We start from the raw sequence: 18,098 nt of genomic DNA, 5'->3' as shown, positions 1-18,098 counted from the left end.
GAGGCAGAGCTGCCATGGCAGCACCCCTGGTGCTCCCCACAGAGCTGATCCCAGCCCTGCTCATGCCTCCACGTGCTGTCCCCACCACGAGGGCTGCAGCAGCAGGAGCTCAGGCCAGTCCCAGAGGCCTTGGTGGTCTCTCCATCAGCTTGGCCAGCTCTGGCTCAGCCCCAGAGGGAGCAGGTTTGCTATGGCTCACAGCCCTGGCCAGGCTGAGAGGTGGCCAAGGTGGCCCTTTCTGTGGGGCACAGGCAGGCACGGGCAGGACCTGCTGTGGGCAGGGGCTCCAGGAGTGCCCAGGCTGGGCACAGGAAGGTGCCAGGGCTGCTGCTGCCTCCTGGCTCCCCTACAGCACAGAAAGGTCTCCCCTGGAGTGTGCAGGGAAAGCTGCATGCAGGAAATAGGGTGAGAGAGTGCTGGCAGTGCTGCACCAGATGAGCTGAGAGCTCCCAGAGAGGCTGCCCTTGGGAAAGGGGCTGAGAGCCAGGGGATCCCTGCCACACCACCCCAAACTCCTGAGTCCTTACAGTCCCCCATCCTGTGTCAGAACCCAGGACATTCCTCTGGCTGCCCTGCAGGACTCCAGACCCTGGCAGGGGGCTCAGAGACCTTGGCACAGAGCCAATGACACCCGTGCCTTCAATTTTAACCCATGGAAAGAATTACCAACTTTGTGTGAGGAGTTACAAGCTACAAGGGTTTGAATACAATGATAATGAACTTATCACAGAGTGGAAAAGTAGAATTTTGGGGTGTTTAGAATGGGAGTTCAGGAGGCAAGATGGAGGAATCTGGGCATGTTCTGTCTTTCTCCTTCTTCTTCTTGTCCTCCATCTTCTGCTGTGATGGAGGCCACAGCTGCAGTTTCCTCATCCTCTTCTGTCCTTGCTGCTCTGAACCACAACTCCTCACTTTTGGATTGGTTTAGAGTAGAAACAAACTGTCTAACATAGGTGATAGGTATTGGAAAATGATTGTAAATCATGTACATGTAGTTTTGAGTATAAAAAGACAATACCACCCTGAGGGCAGTCAGAGTGCCTCAAACTGACCAGCTGGACAGACCTCAGCAGGTCAGACAGACAATGTATTAGATAAGAGCAAATAAACAACCCTGAGAACCAGAGCTGAGGAATCTTGGCTTCTTCTTTGCTCTCAGGGCTGGGAAAAAGAGACTTTCCAACACCTTGGGGTCATCTCCACACCAGAGACCTCAACACACCTGGTCATGAAGGAGTCCATCTCTTTCAGGCTCCTGCTGCATCTTGCCTGGCTGGGGGCAGCCATGGGAAGCATGGCACATCCCTGCCACAGCTTCCCAAGTGACAGTGGCCTGTGCCAGAGGGGCCTGGGCTACCCCAGCTGCTCCTTGGTGCCCCAGGTACTGACAGCAGCCCCCACAGCAGGCTGGGATGAAGGGAATGCTTTTAGCCCATGTTTCCAGGAATTTGATGCCTGACTGCCTCCCAGGGCCTTGGCCAAGGAGTGTCTTGCTCTCTGAAGAGCAGAGCTCAGTGGCCAAGAAGAGGTCGAGTGCTGGAGCATAAATGATTTATGGACAAGCCTGAGCAGACTCCTCCCTGTAGGACACCTCCCTGCTGCTCCCTCTAAAACCTTGCTGTTATTTTCTGGGTTTTCCCCTCTCATTCTGCCCACTCACCTCCCAGTCTGGACTTCCCAGATGGCCAGAGGTGCCTGAGGAACACACCAAGCACAGTTCTCAAGGGATGGAGCTGCAGGAGCCGTGATCAGGAGGGAGCTGCAGGAACCATGAGCTCACCAGTGCCTGGGGGCCAACACCCCATGCCAAGAGCCCCCTCGTTCTCCCTGCCCTGGCAGGGTGCAGAGCAGGAACATCTGTGCTACAGAGCCAGAGGGCTCAGATCTTGGGACTCTGGCTGCTCACAGTGACCCCAAGATGTGTCAGAAAGTCTCTTTTCCCAGCCCAGCGCTCGAAGAAGGAGTCAGAGCTCTTCATTTCTCGTTCTCAAGGTTGTTTATTGTTCCTTATCTATAAAATTCTTTCTCCTGTCCAGCCAAGGTTCTCTCAGCAGGTCAGACAGAGGCACTCTGCCTGCCCCTGGGGCAGTGTTATCTTTTTATACTAAAAACTACCTGTACAATATTTACAATTACTTCCCAATACCTATCACCTATGTTAGACACTGAGCTTCTACTCTAAACCAATCCAAAAGTGCCAACATCACCCAGAAGATGGAGGCCAAGAAGAAGAAGGAGAAAGGCTGGACATGCCCAGATTCCTCCATCTTGCCCTCTGAACCCCCATTCTAAAAACCCCCAAAAATCTATTTTTCACCCTGTGATAAATTCACTATCATTCTACTTAAACTTTCGTGGCTTGTAATTCTTCATCTAAGGCTGGTAATTGTTTTTTCCAAGGGCTAAATCAAAGGGTCTTGGGCTTTGTGCCAAGGTCTCTGAGCCCCCTGGCAGGGTCTGGAGTCCTGCAGGGCAGCCCGAGGGGTTTCCTGGCTTCGGACTCTGGGCTGTCACAGGGTGCCCCTGGCGCAGTGACCATTCTGGCGCTGCCCACGGAGCCGGGCGGGTGCCGGGGCAGGCACGGAGCTGCTCCGGGCAGGGCTGCGGGATGGGCTCCGTCTGTCCCCGCAGAGCAGCGGGGCCGGGGCGGAGATTGCCGGCCAAGGACTGCGGAGGGCAGCCGCCACTCGCCGTGCATTAGCATTCCGCGGCACTGCCGCGGCCAGGAGGAGAAAGCCACCCTCGGAAACACAAGGAGAGGAGATAAAAGCACTTATCGCGGCTGGCGAGCCAGACACAGCGGCCCGGCTCAGGTGGCTGCCTCCTGCTCGGCCTTTTGTAGTCTGGCTGCGGCTCCGCACCGCGCCCCATCCGGCGGAGCCGCGGCCACGCCTGAGCGGCGCTGGAAAAGTTCCCCAAAGGTTAATTGATGCTGCAGTGCTGCAGCCACCCTGCAGACAGCTGTCTGCCGGCAGCTTCGCCCTGTCAGCGCCGTGCCGGGGCTTCTCCTCCCTCCGCACATCCTCCCCGAGCTCCGTGTGCTCCCAGCCCCGGCAGCGCCCGCAGGGGCTCCTGGGGCTCGCACTGCGGTCCCTCCCCGGACCCAGAGCGCTGCCAGCAGCAGCAATCATGGTCCCCGCTCCCCCTCCTGCTCCTGTCCCGGCACGCAGCAGCCCGGCAGGCTTCGTGCCCGCGTGCCTCGGCAGCGGGAGGGACACGGAGCCCCAAAGCCTGCAGGAATGCTGTCCCCAGCTCAGTGCCACCGTCCCCACTGTCACCTCCCCTGTCCCATGGGCAGGGGCAGCCCCCCTCAGGAGCCCAGCCTGGTGCTAAACCACATAGCACATCCCCTGGTGATTCCAGAGTGCATCAACAACAGTGTTTGACCCAAGGGAGGACAGAAAATGGGGTGCATATTTAACCCAAGGGAGGATAGGGATGGGGTTCATGTTTGACCCAAGGGAGGACAGAGGATGGGGTGCATATTTGACACAAGGGAGGACAGAGGATGGGGTGCATATTTGACACAAGGGAAGACAGGGGATGGGGTTCATATTTGACCCAAAAGAGGACAGAAAATGGGGTTCATATTTAAGCCAAGGAAGGACAGAAGATGGGGTTCATGTTTGACCCAAGGAAGGACAGAAAATGGGATTCATATTTAACCCAAAAGAGAACAGAGGATGGGGTTCATATTTAACCCAGGGGAGGACAGGGATGGGGTTCATGTTTGACCCAAGGAGGACAGAGGATGGGGTTCATGTTTAACCCAGGGGAGGACAGGGATGGGGTTCATGTTTGACCCAAGGGAGGACAGGGGATGGGGTTCATATTTAACCCAAAAGAGGACAGAAAATGGGGTTCATATTTAACCCAAAAGAGGACAGGGATGGGGTTCATGTTTGACCCATGGGAGGACAGGGATGGGGTTCATATTTAACCCAAGGGAGGACAGGGATGGGGTTCATATTTAACCCAGGAGAGGACAGGGATGGGGTTCATGTTTAACCCAAGGGAGGACAGGGATGGGGTTCAGTGTGCAGCCTGTGGGGGCTGGTTCGCCCCCCTCCCTTCAGACCCTGTGTATTCCCTGTGTACCCAGTGAGGAAGGGCTGCAGAGATCCTGGGCTGTGTCAGGGCAGCCTCAGAAGGCAGAAGCAGGCTGTGCATTTCTACTTGAGCAGCTTGCTGGGGGGCACAGCACAAGCCTCTGGCAGGGACACCAACCATCCTCAGCAGCCATGAGACCAAACTGGGCAGCCCTGCCTTGGTTTGTACTGGAGCCACCATGTGGGAGGCCTCTCCTCAGCTGTATTTCTAAAATCTCACATGATGTCAGCTTGTTTCCCTGTCTGCAGGCTTGAAAACTAAAAAAGACCCATCTCTGAGATGTCATCCTTGCTCAGTCAATATTTTAATTGTCATGGACTCTGCTGCCCTGTTTACATCCTCAGAGCTGTAAAATAAATAACACTGGCCTTTCCACCTGAAATCAGAGGGATTTTCCTTTGTTCTTCCCTCAGGGACCAACAACTTTCACTTGTGAGGAGCTATCTATGCTACAAAGTCCAGCAGTCCCCTCCCCACAGCAAACAAGGTCAAAATTCAAAGCCCACCAGGATCGACATGGTCCTGATCATTGACACAAGCACAGTGCCCTGCATGGGGGTGGTGTGACAGCACTGTCCCTCATGGGGCTGTGCCCATGGCCAGGAGCTCACAGCCTCACCTCTAGACAAGGGCCAGGCAGAAGATGAGCCGTGATCTGTGGCAGCCTGTCAGGGTCTCTGCTGCTCACAGTGACCCCCAGATGTGTCAGAAAGTCGCTTTTCCCAGCCCAGTGCTCAAAGGAGTCAGGGCTCTTCATTTCTCAGTCTCAAGGTTGTTTATTGTTCCTTATCTATAAAATTCTTTCTCCTGTCCAGCCGAGGTCCTCTCAGCAGGTCAGACAGAGGCACTCTGCCTGCCCCCGGGGCAGTGTTATCTTTTTATACTAAAAACTACCTGTACAATATTTCAATTATTTCCCAATACCTATCACCTATGTTAGACACTGAGCTTCTACTCTAAACCAATCCAAAAGTGCCAACATCACAGCAGAAGATGGAGGCCAAGAAGAAGGAGAAAGGCTGGACACACCCAGATCTCTCCATCTTGCCCTCTGAACCCCCATTCTAAAAAACCCCAAAATCTATTTTTTCACCCTGTGATAAATTCACTATCATTCTACTTAAATTATTGTGGCTTGCAGAACTTCATCTAAGGCTGGTAATTTGCTCCATGGGTCACAATCAAAACCACAGGGGCATCTTGGGCTCTGTGCCAGGGTCTCTGAGCCCCCTGGCAGGAGTCTGGGCTGCTCAGGACAGCCAGAGGGATGTCCTGGGTCCTCACAGCAGCCCAATGCAAAACACTGTTCAACTGCAGCACCCCAAAAATACAATGGAAAACATCTTTTGCATCACTGATGACCAAAACCAGAACTGAGGAATAAAGACACTGGTGCAGCAGCAGCCTCAGATGTGTGCACAGCCACAGCCATCACTCCCCATGACCCAGCTGTGTCCCTCCTCTGAGAGCTGCCAGGCAGGCTGGCATCTGCAGGGGTGGCTGTGGCCATGCCCAGGGGGCTGTGGGGTGCAGGGGTGCAGCCTGGGGTCCCCACTGCAAGACTTGAAGGGGAGGCTCCCTCAGCTTTTACATCCATGACAGGGACAGAGCATGGCACATCCCCTGCCCCTGGTGGCACACAGGGCTTTCCATGGGGCCAGCATTGATGCATCCCTGGCTGGACAGCCAGATTCCAGCACAGGAACTCCTTGGTGAGGGGGCTGAGGTGCCAGTGTCCCCATTCCCTGCCAGCCCCCTCAAAGGAGGGATCCTGCTCACCCTCTGCTCTGCTCTGCTCTCCCCGGGCTCTGCAGCTCTGGGACAGCCCTGAACAAGTGGGATCAGAAACCCTGCAAAGGAGGCTTTGTAAACCACACAAACAGCAGCCAAGGAGCCAGTTCCTTTCTTCTCCTTTGTAGTCTCAGTGCAATCTGGCAGGGCCTGTGCGTGCACGGGCTGAGGGCTGCGGCTGGCGCTGGGAGAGCTCTGTCTCTGCTGAAGCACCCGCAGCTCCGGGGCAGGACAATGCAGCAAGAGAACAGAGCACACAAATGGTCTGCAGCAAGCAGGCCCAAGCCTTTTGCTAGGGGAGAACAGCAGCGAGCAACTGGAAAAATCCAAATTCTCCTGTGGTGTGACCGTGTTCACAGGGGCCTGAGGATGAGGGAAGAGATGAGGATCTGACTCCATGTTTCAGAAGGCTTGATTTATTATTTTATGATATATATTATATTAAAACTACAATACTATAAGAAAAAAACTATAAAACTAAAAGAATAAAACAAAGGATTTCATCAGAAGGCTGGCTAAGAATAGAAAAAGAATGAATGACAAAGGCTTGTGACTGACCGAGACTCTCCGGACAGCCGGACTGTGATTGGCCATTAATTAGAAACTACCACATGAGCCCAATCCCAGATGCACCTGTTGCATTCCACAGCAGCAGATAACCATTGGTTACATGTTGTTCCTGAGGCCTCTCAGCTTCTCAGAAGGAAAAATCCTAAGGAAAGGATTTTTCATAAAAGATGTGTGTGACACTGTGGAACTGGGCCCAGCCTCACCTCAGGCCACCAGGTGAGTCCAGGGACCTGTTTCAGGTGTCCTGGGAGGGTGAACTTCTCTCAGGTCTGGCACTGACATGATGACTGAAAACTGGGACAACCTCAGCTTGGGGAGCCTTGAGTTTCCTTGAGAGGGTGTTCAGTCCCTGAAACCAGAGAGCTCCCTGGTACAGGAGATCCCAGGTGACATCCCAGATATTCCCAATCCTCCAGTGGAAAAAATCCCCAGAACCTGGGAGCCAGAGGGCCTCCTTTGGGTGGGAGAAACCCCCACTTCTTGGCCTTAACACTGTTTAACTGTGAATCAAGGGCCCTGTGCTGGAAGTAGCTGTCCTTGGCTCCAGCATCTCCAAAGCACAGGAACTCAGAGCCAGGAGATCTCCTGCCAGCTCCTAGATCAGGCTCTGCTCTGGTCTTGCTCCTTCCTGGGCTTTTCAGAGATGCTGATTGATGCTGTGGCTGAGCAGCACAGACTGTGAAACAGGTCAGAAGAGTCTGATCCATTTTAAAGTGGCAATCAGAAGCACACAGGGTGGTTCCTTGGTTATGATCAGAGGAGGTTTCATGAACAGAAGAACTGGAGCAGTGATGAGCAATCTTGAAAAATCCCAGCCCTCTTAAAGGCCACATTTGGTGTAGAATAGACCCCAGACCTTCATGCTGCTCATTCAACATTTCAGCACAAACCTCCCATTCCTTTAGGCAATCGGAAGTGATGCTCACCCCTCACAATCCTTTGAACAATTCTGCTGTCCCAATGGGACTCAAGGAATTGACATTCCCTATTGCATGGGATCTCCTGGAAGGGGATATTTTTATCAGAGAACATGTTATTTATTTCTAGGCTTCAATTTACAGACCCTCCCTGAGCCATCCCAGGTGAGTGGAAAGAGCACCTTTGTGCAGCAACAGCAGAAGGCATCAGAGCCCCCCATTCAGGACTGACAGCACTGTGGGGAACCTACCCAGGGAACTCAGCAGCAAACACAACCTTATCACCTTGTGTCAGGGAAAACTGTCACTGCAATGACCAAGAAAAACCTGCAAATGAGGCAGTGTCTTATGGCCATGGGAAGGAGCTGAGAGTTACAGTCACTGGAAACACATGGGACTGAACACAAGGGACAGGTCCTGGGAAGCACTGAGCACCTAGACTGGGTCCTAAACTGCATCCTGGGTTTTTGAGTCTATACCCAAGAAACAGGATCTTCTATTAGTCATAATAAAATTGATTGACCCAATAGACCCAAGGTTATTAATATCTTTCCCTGCCATAAAAAATTAGTATTTTAGGAACCTAAAAATTACCTAATGCTTCAGTTCAAAACAGAAAGGACCAACAGTTCAGACACTAATGAAGAGTTGTCTTTAGAGCTGCTCTTTAGCCTGTATTAAGTAAAAACAATTACAGTTATTTGCTATATGAACTCTTCTGTACATGCTCTGCAGCTGCAGAGGAGCCCCATTGCCTTGTGACAGCCTTTTAGGGCTACAGGAAGAAATTAAGTCCTGCATCATATGGGGGTAATATGAGAAATTCAGACCAGAATATGATCTACAAATCCTACATGACTCAGGGCAATGTGAGTGGCTCTCTCTTCACCAAGCAGAAATGGTCTGATGTAGCTCAAAGCCATCTTTGCACAGTCAAGGTAAGTTCACCTCCTCAAGGATCTGATTCCCAATTGCCTGCTTTGTTTCAAAAAGATTTTGGAAAGAGGAGTAGTGGAAATAGTAAAAATAGTAGAAAGTAGTATAATCCCTTTTTTGTGATTTTTGTTCTGGCTACACACTATAAGGAATATACTGCTGGGGGGGAGGGAAAAGAAGAGTTGGAGGTGGCCTTTAAGGTTTCTTGGGCCAGTGAGAGGAATAGTGGTGACAATTTTCCTGCAGATAGTGCAGTATGAGCTCAGGCTCTGTTTCAGACTCATTACCAAGCTGTCAGGTTGGGAAGATGAGGCAGGGATAGAGGGACCTGGCTGTGGGAGCTGGCCTTTCCCACTTGGAAAGATGTGTCCCTCCATGGTATGTGCAGCACAGACCCCACAGCACACCTGGTCTGCTGCCCAGGTGCCTCCACTAAATTTCTTCCTGAAAAAGAGGAGAGCAGCAAAATGTAGCAGCAGATCACAGATGGAAGGGGAGAGGCAGCAGCCAGGTCCCTTCTTAGTAATTTTAGGGTAGATTTGGGCTTTGCCTTAACTTGGAGCAGCTGAACCAGACCAAGAAGAAGGAACATTCCCACTTGCCCAAGAAGCATTAAAATTTTGCTGTAATGAGGCCAAATCTCCAGAGAATTAGATGCAGTAGCAAGGTATGGGCAGATCCTCCTGGACAGAGAGGACACCACACCTTCCACACTCTTTCTGACAGATCTCTTGAAACTGCTTTGCAGATGTGGGAAGTAAAGATTGTGTTCAAGTGGGTGCTGTCCCAGCTGTGCCAAGGACTGTGGAGGGGAAGGCTACAGTTACAGTGCAAGATGGAGAGCACTTCTCACCACTGCTGGCATGTTGAGTTTGTGAGGGTCCCCAGGATGAGGTGAGAGATGAGAATCAGACTCCATGTTCTCAGAAGGCTGATTTATTATTTTATGATATCGTATTATATTAAAAGAATGCTATACTAAAACTATATTAAAGAAAGAGAAAGGATATGGACAGAAGATTTAACAAGAATGATAATGAAAAACTCATGACTGACTCCATAGAGTCCAACACAGCTGATGGTGATTGGTCATTAAGTAAAAACAATTCCCAGGAAACAAATGAAACATGCACCTGTTGGTAAACAATCTCCAAACCACATTCCAAAGCAGCAAACACAGGAGAAGCGAATCAGATAATTATTATTTACATTTTTGTCTGAGGCTTCTCAACTTCCCAGGGGAAGAAATCCTGGCAAAGGGATTTTTCAGAAAATAAGACAGTGACACTGGCAGAAAACCTATCCTTGCCTCCTGCACACTCCCAGCCCTCTGTCCCCTCTGTTTTTGGTCTTGTTCTTCACTTCCCAGCTGAAGTCCTTGCAGCAGGGACCAAGCCCTGCACAGCTCAGGGCACTTCAGGTCTAAGAGATGTTGGGTTCGGCTGTCTGTCTCTGCCCCGACACGGGTAGGGCGGTTCTTTGGTGGGCGCGATGCAAAGGACGAGTCTGGACTCTTCAGTTTTTCGGTCTTCAGGTTGTTTATTATTTCTTATCTACAAAATTTTTCTGTCTGCCCAACAGAGGTCTGATCTGCAAGCAGTCACAGGCACTCTCTGACCACCCACGGGGCGGTCGTGTCTTTTTATACTAAAATCTACGTACACAATATTTACCTTTATTTCCCAATGCTTTTCACCCATGTTAGCAAGTGCACCCTCACCATAAACCAATCTCCAAGTGCCAACATCATCACAGGAGATGGAGGACAAGAAGAAGAAAGAAGAAGGACAAGACACGCCCTGATCCCTCCATCTTGTCTCCATAACCCCCCTGTACCAAAAACCTTAAAGTCTATATCTCACCCTCTAAATGTGTCTCTTTTACACCTTTTACTCTAAAGTGATTCTCTTGTCCTCAGACTTGTTACTTCTGTGGATGGATCAAAATCAAGCCACCAAACACTCTTGGCAACATTCCAGGGTTTTCGAGACCCCCAAGGGTTCTCCTGGCATCTCTGGACATCGGGAACGATGTGCTGAGATCCCACAAGAGAGAGGCTGCAGTGGTGGGGAAGAGGATGAGGAGCTGGACAGCCACACATGGAAACATCAGAAATGATCACTTGAGGAAGTCCAGAGGAAATGTAATTATCTTCTAATGATGGCAACAGAGCAGAGATGTGGACACGTCATGGTTACAGGACAACCCATGCAGGGACCCCTGGGCACAAGGACTTGGGGACTGCAAGTCCTCCCTAAAAGAGAGCAGCAAGCTAACAGCAGCTTCTCTTTGTGAGCAGGGCTCCAGCAACTTCTCTTTGTGAGCTCCTTTGCCATGGCAGAAAGAGGCCCAGAAAAGAGACCTCAATTCTTTGAAGTGAGCACTGAAATTATTGCCAAGGACTCATGGCAAAAGATCGTGGGAAAAGACTTTCTATTGATTTTTTTTTTTTAATTAGTTACTTAAAGCTTCCTCATCTTGGCCAAGGAAATGTAACCATTCACTATTGCCTGCTGTTCAGAATAGCTCCTGCACCCATTCATCATGTACTGGGAGATGCAAAGGGGCTGTGACTCCGTTGGGAAAGTTTTCAGCTGAGGCTAAGGCAGCTCTTCAGTTTTGGTTAGATTATATCTGTCTTTTTAAATGCTCTAAAATATCTTTGGATCTCAATCCCTCAGGAGCAGTTGGGGCACTGCAGGGGCCAGCAGCAGCTGCTGAGAAGCAGAGGTGAGAACCCTGCTGGAAGAGCTGTGGGACAGATGTCCCCACACATCAGGTCCCATCACAGCCTGCACCTGGCAGGGCTGCAAAGGGGAGGTTCAATTCCCTCAACTGTCTCTGCTGCTTCTGCTGGGAGATTCTGGATAACTGCAGTTACACACATCAGAGCCCAGAAGAGTCAGAAAAAGCAGCATCAGGGTGATTTAGGAGATCTGCACTGTCAGCCAGCTGGAGTGCTTGGAAGTGCTCACCTCTCCCAGCAAGATGCTGGGGCTGTTCTGGATTCCTGGGAGGGATTTCAGCATCACCAGTTCCTGTGTGTGTGCTGTGATTCACCCCCAAGCTGCAGGGTGAGCTGTGGCCCCAGGAACCTGTTGCACTTCTCCCAGGAAAAGGGTCTGTAGTGATTTTGATCAGCAAGGATCAGCAATGCTGATGGGGGAAAATGTGAGGAACTGTGTTCTTCTGCACCTGGATAGGGACAAGCCAGCCTGTGGAAGGAATGGTGAAAGAAAGTGTGGATCTTGTGCCTGGCTCAGCCAGTCACCTTGGGGAAGTGACCTTGGCCTTATCTACACAGAGACAACCAGGAAAATGAATCTGAATTAACCTTTGCAAATTGGATTAGCTAAACTTCATTAAACTGTCTATGTGGACATTCCTGTTCAGAATTCAAGTAGCCTCCACTCATCCTGGCTTACCTCATGTCCACAATGAGTGAGAAGAAAAGAAACTCAGATTTCTTTTCCATTGTGAGTAGGACTGTCCACACAACTGTCCTAAGTGCAGTTTAACTAAACCACCATAACATCCAACTTCAGACTAATGATCCCTGGGGGTCTCACGTGTCTTTGTCTTCCTACCACGCTGCCTATTTGGACAAGGAGCTCCAGGGTCTCTGGATGAAGGAGCAGCTCTGATTGTATGCACAGACCATGCCTACTGCAGGGTCAACACAGCCTGCAGATGAAATGTAGCCTCAAGCTGTGCCAGGGAGGTTAAGCTGGACATCAGGAGGAATTTCTTCAGAGAAAGGGTTGTCAAGCATTGGGTTGTCACCATCCCTGGGAGTGCTCAAGAAAGGATTGCACACTGCACAAAGTGGTTTTCAGCCACAGGTTGGACCCAGTAATCTCAGAGGTCTTTTCCAACCTGAAGGATGTTGTAATTCTGTGATTCTGTGACTCTTTTACAGAAGTAGCACTGGTGCAATTGTAAAGCTCTTTATCTGGGCAGGAGAATATCTATCAGGGATGGGTTGGTTTGAACCCAGCAAAACAAAGGTCACATCACACCTGATGGACCTGACTACCTAGGAGGCAAGAAAACTAGCTGTGAGGATACAGGGTGAATGGTGAATAAGGGAATATTGAGTGGTTTCCCTTGCCTTTAGTAAAGCTCTCCATGCTCACTCTCCCTAGAGCCAGGCTGGGGAGATGTGGGCCCAATAAATAGGAAAGAAGGAAGCTGGAGGATGGGTTGGGCTGCTGCACTCACAGGGTGGTGATCAGAGCCCACTTGGCAACTCATTGCTGTTGAGATCCCAGGGGGACTGGTACTGATGGCCTGGATAATTGGGCACACTCTCAGGAAGTTTTCAGAAGCCACCAAAGGAAGCAGTGGGGAGGGAAGCACTTGACACCCAAGAGGCAGCAGCTGCTGTTCAGGAGTGGAGAAGTGGGCAGACAAGTGCACAGTCCTGATGGAATAAGCTCAGAAGGGAACAGGACAGGCCAGGGCACAGCTGGGCTGGGAAGCAGCTTTGTGGAAAGGGAATTGTGACTCAGGGACTGAACAGGGGTCACTGCTGGCTTACAGCAGAGGTGAGCTACACCCTCAGCTCTGGGAGCAAGGAGGCAGGCAGCACATCAGGGGAGTGAGAATCCCCCTGGTCTGGCCCTTCTGAGATGGTTTTGGAAACACTGGGTCCGGTTTGGGGCTTCCCAGCACAAAACCAGCATTGACAGATTGAAGCAGGTCCAGCAGAGAACACCAGTGGATGGCTGAGGTACAGGGAGAGGCAAAACCAGCTGGGTCTGCTCACCCTGGAGCAGAGTAGGAGGAAGATCAAACTGCTTTCTGCAGCCCCCTGAAGGAAGGGACAGAAAAGGCAGAACTCCTGGAGGTGCAGAGCCAGCCTGGGTTGTTCTGTGGCCAAAGTCTGGGCTTTGAGTGCCAGGCTCACCTGCAGCTCCTCAGAGGAAAGGGGTGCTCACACCATGATGCCAATCTACCTGAGGGTTTGCTCTCTATCATCATGTTTGGGCATTGCTGGTGAGGGTTAGAGAAGTGAGTCATCCATATTCCTATAAACTGGATTAGTGGAGTAGTAAACATATAATAAAGTAATAATAAACATTTCTAGAGTGATTAATCCAACTGCTAATTGAGGAATCAGTCTGATCTCACTTCATATGTGAAGGTGTGTTTGCCAAAGGTACTCCTTTGAACTTGCTCATACCTTTCCATCTGTGGTTCCACATTTTCCTTTAGAACTCCAGTGAAGCCTGTGAGATGAATTTACCCTTGCTCATCAGGCAGGAAACTGAGGTTCAGAGAAGCCAAGCAACTTGTTTGGAGTCATGGTGAGCACTGTGTTATGCAGATCATCAAAACACTGAATTCACCTGCCTGGTGCTCCTGCCTCAGGTGTTTTTCCCCCAATTTTTAAACCTGGACATGGTCCCCTCTCACAGCTCAGCTGATGGATGGCAACTCATTAAGCAGGAGTAATGCAAGTGGGTCTCAGCCCTGGAAACAATTCCCTAAGAACACACAGCCTCTCCTCTGCTCACATAGAGAAACTGCTTTTTATTTCCCTGACTGTCCCTGAACCTCTTATTACTCCCAATTTGAAGTCCTTTCCTGGGGCACTTTCAATAGGATGGCTGGAAAAATCAGGCTTTTCTAATCTGTCTTTTTTTTTTTTTTTCAATTTAAGGAGATAATAATTATGGAGATCATTGTGTTGATGCTCCAGTAGACAATCAGAGAGGCTCAGCACCGAACTGCTGGCAGCAGGTGGACTGTGAATCACTATCTGCTCCAGTCACCTGCCAGGAGTCCCCCACCCCTCCTCAAGCAGATCCACTGATGGGTTGTTGTGTGGTTTTTGTTGTTGTTGTTGATTGCTGACATAAAAGAAGCTGAAGCGACACCGTTTTGAGCTGAGTATCCAAGGCGACCTCATTAACATCTCTGCAGAGGAGCCCTTTAAAAAACATCAGTCACGGTGGTCCTGAGTGGAACAGAAACAGTTCTGTGTTTTCTTGATCAATTGCTTAAAATTCAAGGTCGGGGTGCAGAGCAGGGAGGGCTCCCCGCCAGTCACTGCGGGCTTGGGCTGAGGGTTTTTTTGGAAAATAGTGATGCTGTCGTACTGGAGAAAATCCATGTGCTCCCTCAGAGGAGCACTATTGGGAATAAATGCTGGAAGCTGTTCCACTTGAGCAGATGGCTGAAAAACTTTGGCTGAGAAATAAATTGAGTATGACGGTCTGAGGGCCAATCACAGATGGATGAAATTCTAGTGATGTCCCAAATGTCCTGAACATAGAAGGTTCTCTTCTTTCCCCTTTTGTGCTAAAAAACCATAGTAGGATTTTTAATACAGACTGAAAAAATGTTGATGGAGTGAGACACAGAGATAACAGCTTAATGTCCTCTGGATCAGCAGCACATTTAGGGGAGCCCCGAGGTTGTGCCACCTCCAGGTCAGTAGTGGAGGAAAGTGCTGATCATGCAGGGACCATGATGGAAGGGCTGGGGAATGCCCCTGTGCTACTCCAGACACAGCCTGGTGTCCATGTGCAACACCAGACATTCAAATATTCCTGCTGAATCCAAGTCATGCAGAACCCAAAAGCAATTTTTTTTTCTTCAGGATCTTTCAACCCAGCCTTAGGGTAGACTGGAAAACTGTGCTTTAACTGGTGTTACATGGAGAGGTCACCAGGAACTCCTTGCCTTGGTTTGAGGCCATCTCCATAAACCCAGGGGTGACCCTTGAGGTGTGTAACTTTAACAAGCACCCTCCCTCCAGTGCAGCTCATAAAAGGAGCCCTGGGTTTCAAATCATGGGCTCTGGGATCCAACCCAGTGCAGATCCCAGACTTCAACTCAGCTCTGCTCAGGCTCAGAAGGGAGATGAGCCACATTTCAAGTGGCACATGTCTTGCATGTCCTGAAAACACCCTGAGCCCAGATCCTCCCTTTCCAATCCCTCAATTGACAGGATGCCATGAGAGCTGGTGAGACATCAGCTGTGAGCTGGGTTGGTGCAGCCTGGCAGTCAGCAGCACCCGAGCCCAGGGGCATTCCACAGGGACCCAGTGCTCTGTAGGGTGAGCACCAGGGCACAGAGCAATCCTGTGCCTTCCTAGCAGACAGATGAGGCCACATGCAGGCACAGAGTTTGTGGTGATTGGGATGGGCTGGCCCAGCCCCATCCCCATGGGCACAGCTGTGAGCAGCAGGTGAGCAGCACTGCCAGCAATGAGCCATGGAGTGCCCAGGGGCACTGAGCAACCACCAAAGGGAGCAGAGGGCACACAGGGGCAGGGCATCAACAGTAGGGGATACAAGGTTGGGCTGAAGGAAAAGAAGGGCAGATGCTTGGAGCCTTCTGAGGTATTCTGGTGTCTCTGTATGTGTTGAAGCTTTCTGAAAGTGTATAAGGACACCCTGTGCATTGTGGCCATCTCAGCTGTGACGTGTGCTGTGACAGCCACACACACACCCTGCTTTCCTCTCCTTGAACAGCTCCTGCCCTAGACTAGTCCTAGGGTAAGGAGGAGGATGAGTGAGGAGGTTCAGGCTAGGGTGGTGGTAGGGGATTCCAGTTGGGTGGCTCATGGTAGTGGGAGGAGTAAGGCAATTTCTAGGTCAAAAAAAAAATTATGCCAACAGAAGCTTGGGGAAGAAGATTGCCATCAGCCCAGCATGGCAAATATTGAAGAATAGCACAAAACACATATTTACTATAGGAGGGGAAATTAATATTTCAAATAAAATACTAAGTATTTCATATTCATTCACCATATTTCATTTACAGCACTGCAGTGGTTTGTTTTTTATTTGTTTCTCTGTCACAGAACACTTGACATGTCAAATTGTCACTTTCTTTTCTAAAGCCCCAATGTCTTTCAGCAATTTGAGCTACTCCATTCACTTTTCATCCCTTATTAAATCCCTTATTTCTGGTGATGGGACAAGCTCATGCAGGTGAAGGCTGTTATAACCCAGCCCCAACATCTAATCTCATGGGGCAATGTCAGCAGCTTCCAACAGAAAAGATCTTCTGTGGTCAAGTGACCAGCTGGAAGGATTATATGGGATTTAACCATTGCTTCAGCCATCCAGGACACCATAACCCCACAGAGCTGTAAAAGGGCCTGTGCTGCCTGTGAAACCTTGGTGCCAACTTGCATTTGCTTGGGTATCAGCTGGTGATCTCTGGCCAGGTCAGTGACAGCTGTGACGTGTAAGAACACACGGTGGGGACTTGTCAGGACTCACTGAAAGCTGCATGAGAGGTGCACAGGGTTACAACATTTCCTGGCAGCCCTGTCTGAGAGCGCTGCCTGTGGGACTGGGACAGATATTAAAGGCTGGACTCAGCCTGCATCTGCAGTGCCCAGCAAAGGCTTTATCAAATGAGCTTATCAGCAATGCTGCTTATTCCTCTCAGCTAGCAGCTGTATTAAGCACCCTCAGCCCTTTGTGGCAGATGCCCCTTTAAAACCCGTGATTTGAAAACAGTCTTTGCATCTCAGGGATGTATTTGGGGTTTTTAACAAACATACCTTCACATTCATATCATCTATGTGGATTCAGTAACACAGACCAAAAAAAAGGGAATGTGAAAAATGAAGGAAGGAAATTGTGAAGGAAATGTGAAGCCTGCATTGTCAGTGTAGAGAGCTGGAACCCTCACACCCTTGGGACTTTAGGCCAACATCACTCCACTTTATGTTTACAGGTTGAATCTGGCACTCAGGGTGTCCTGCTTGTCCCACACCAAGCTGGCAGAGGAATTTTAAATATTGGATAAAACTCTCCACAGAAGGCAGAGGAGTTTGGGCTGGTGTGGAAAAGGTTTTACAGTGATTTTTGTGAGCCAGAGAGAAGTTTGATAAGAGGATCCATGTTTACCTCTGAAAGAATTTTCTACCAAGGTCGTTGACATAGAAACCAAGAAAAAAAGAAGGATAAATAAGAGAAACCTGCAACTGCCTGTTCCAATGAGCACTTGGTTTGTCTCTCATGACCAATGAGTAAAGTGTAAACTTAGGAGTTTTGTAAGAATGTATATAAAGCATGCATGCTATATAAAGCAGGTCTGAAGCCTTCTGAAATGGAGTGTGTTGCTCTGTATTGTCTCTGTCTCAATTAGGACAGGCTGGGCCCTGCTCTTGCACTGGGGTTGAGCAGGAAGGGGGAGCCCAGGTTTGGAGATGTTTCTGCTGTCTTCTCCAAGGGCAGCTCCCACAGGACATGGCCAGGGCAAGCAGAGAGGAGGGGTGGGTGACACACACACCAGGCCTGGTGTTCCTGGTGGTACATGGCAAGGGCCACACTGTCCCCACCATCAAAATGTGATCAATGATGTCATGGCTGTGGTGTGACACGTGGTCCAAAGGCTCAGCACCTGTCCCCAACACTGTCCAGTACATAGGACAGCGTCACCATGGTCAAACACTCCCCCATGATCCCCTTCCAGCCTGAAATAGTTTGTGCTTAGAGACTTCCTGAGCCACAGTTAAAGCCCTTGTATTTAGTCATCCTCAATTCCTCAATGGTTTTCTTTTCCATGACCTTGTTTGTGAGTTTGCAGCCCCCAGTAAAGTCAGAAATTCAAGTGCTTCATTATGAGCATTTTCTTTACCATTTCCTGATTAATCATCCCCGCCAGCAGGGTCATTACAGCGGTTCTGGAGACCGAGCAATGGCAGGGCTCATTGGCCAGGCACAGCAGCACACACAGCCCTCACTTTGGAGATTTCCATGGGGTAACTGAGCAGAACCAGCTCTGGGATGGGCCAAACTCAC

This window comes from Agelaius phoeniceus, chromosome 15 (genome assembly GCF_051311805.1).
Source record: "Agelaius phoeniceus isolate bAgePho1 chromosome 15, bAgePho1.hap1, whole genome shotgun sequence".
Classification (NCBI taxonomy): domain Eukaryota; kingdom Metazoa; phylum Chordata; class Aves; order Passeriformes; family Icteridae; genus Agelaius; species Agelaius phoeniceus.
This window is presented reverse-complemented; position numbering follows the sequence as displayed.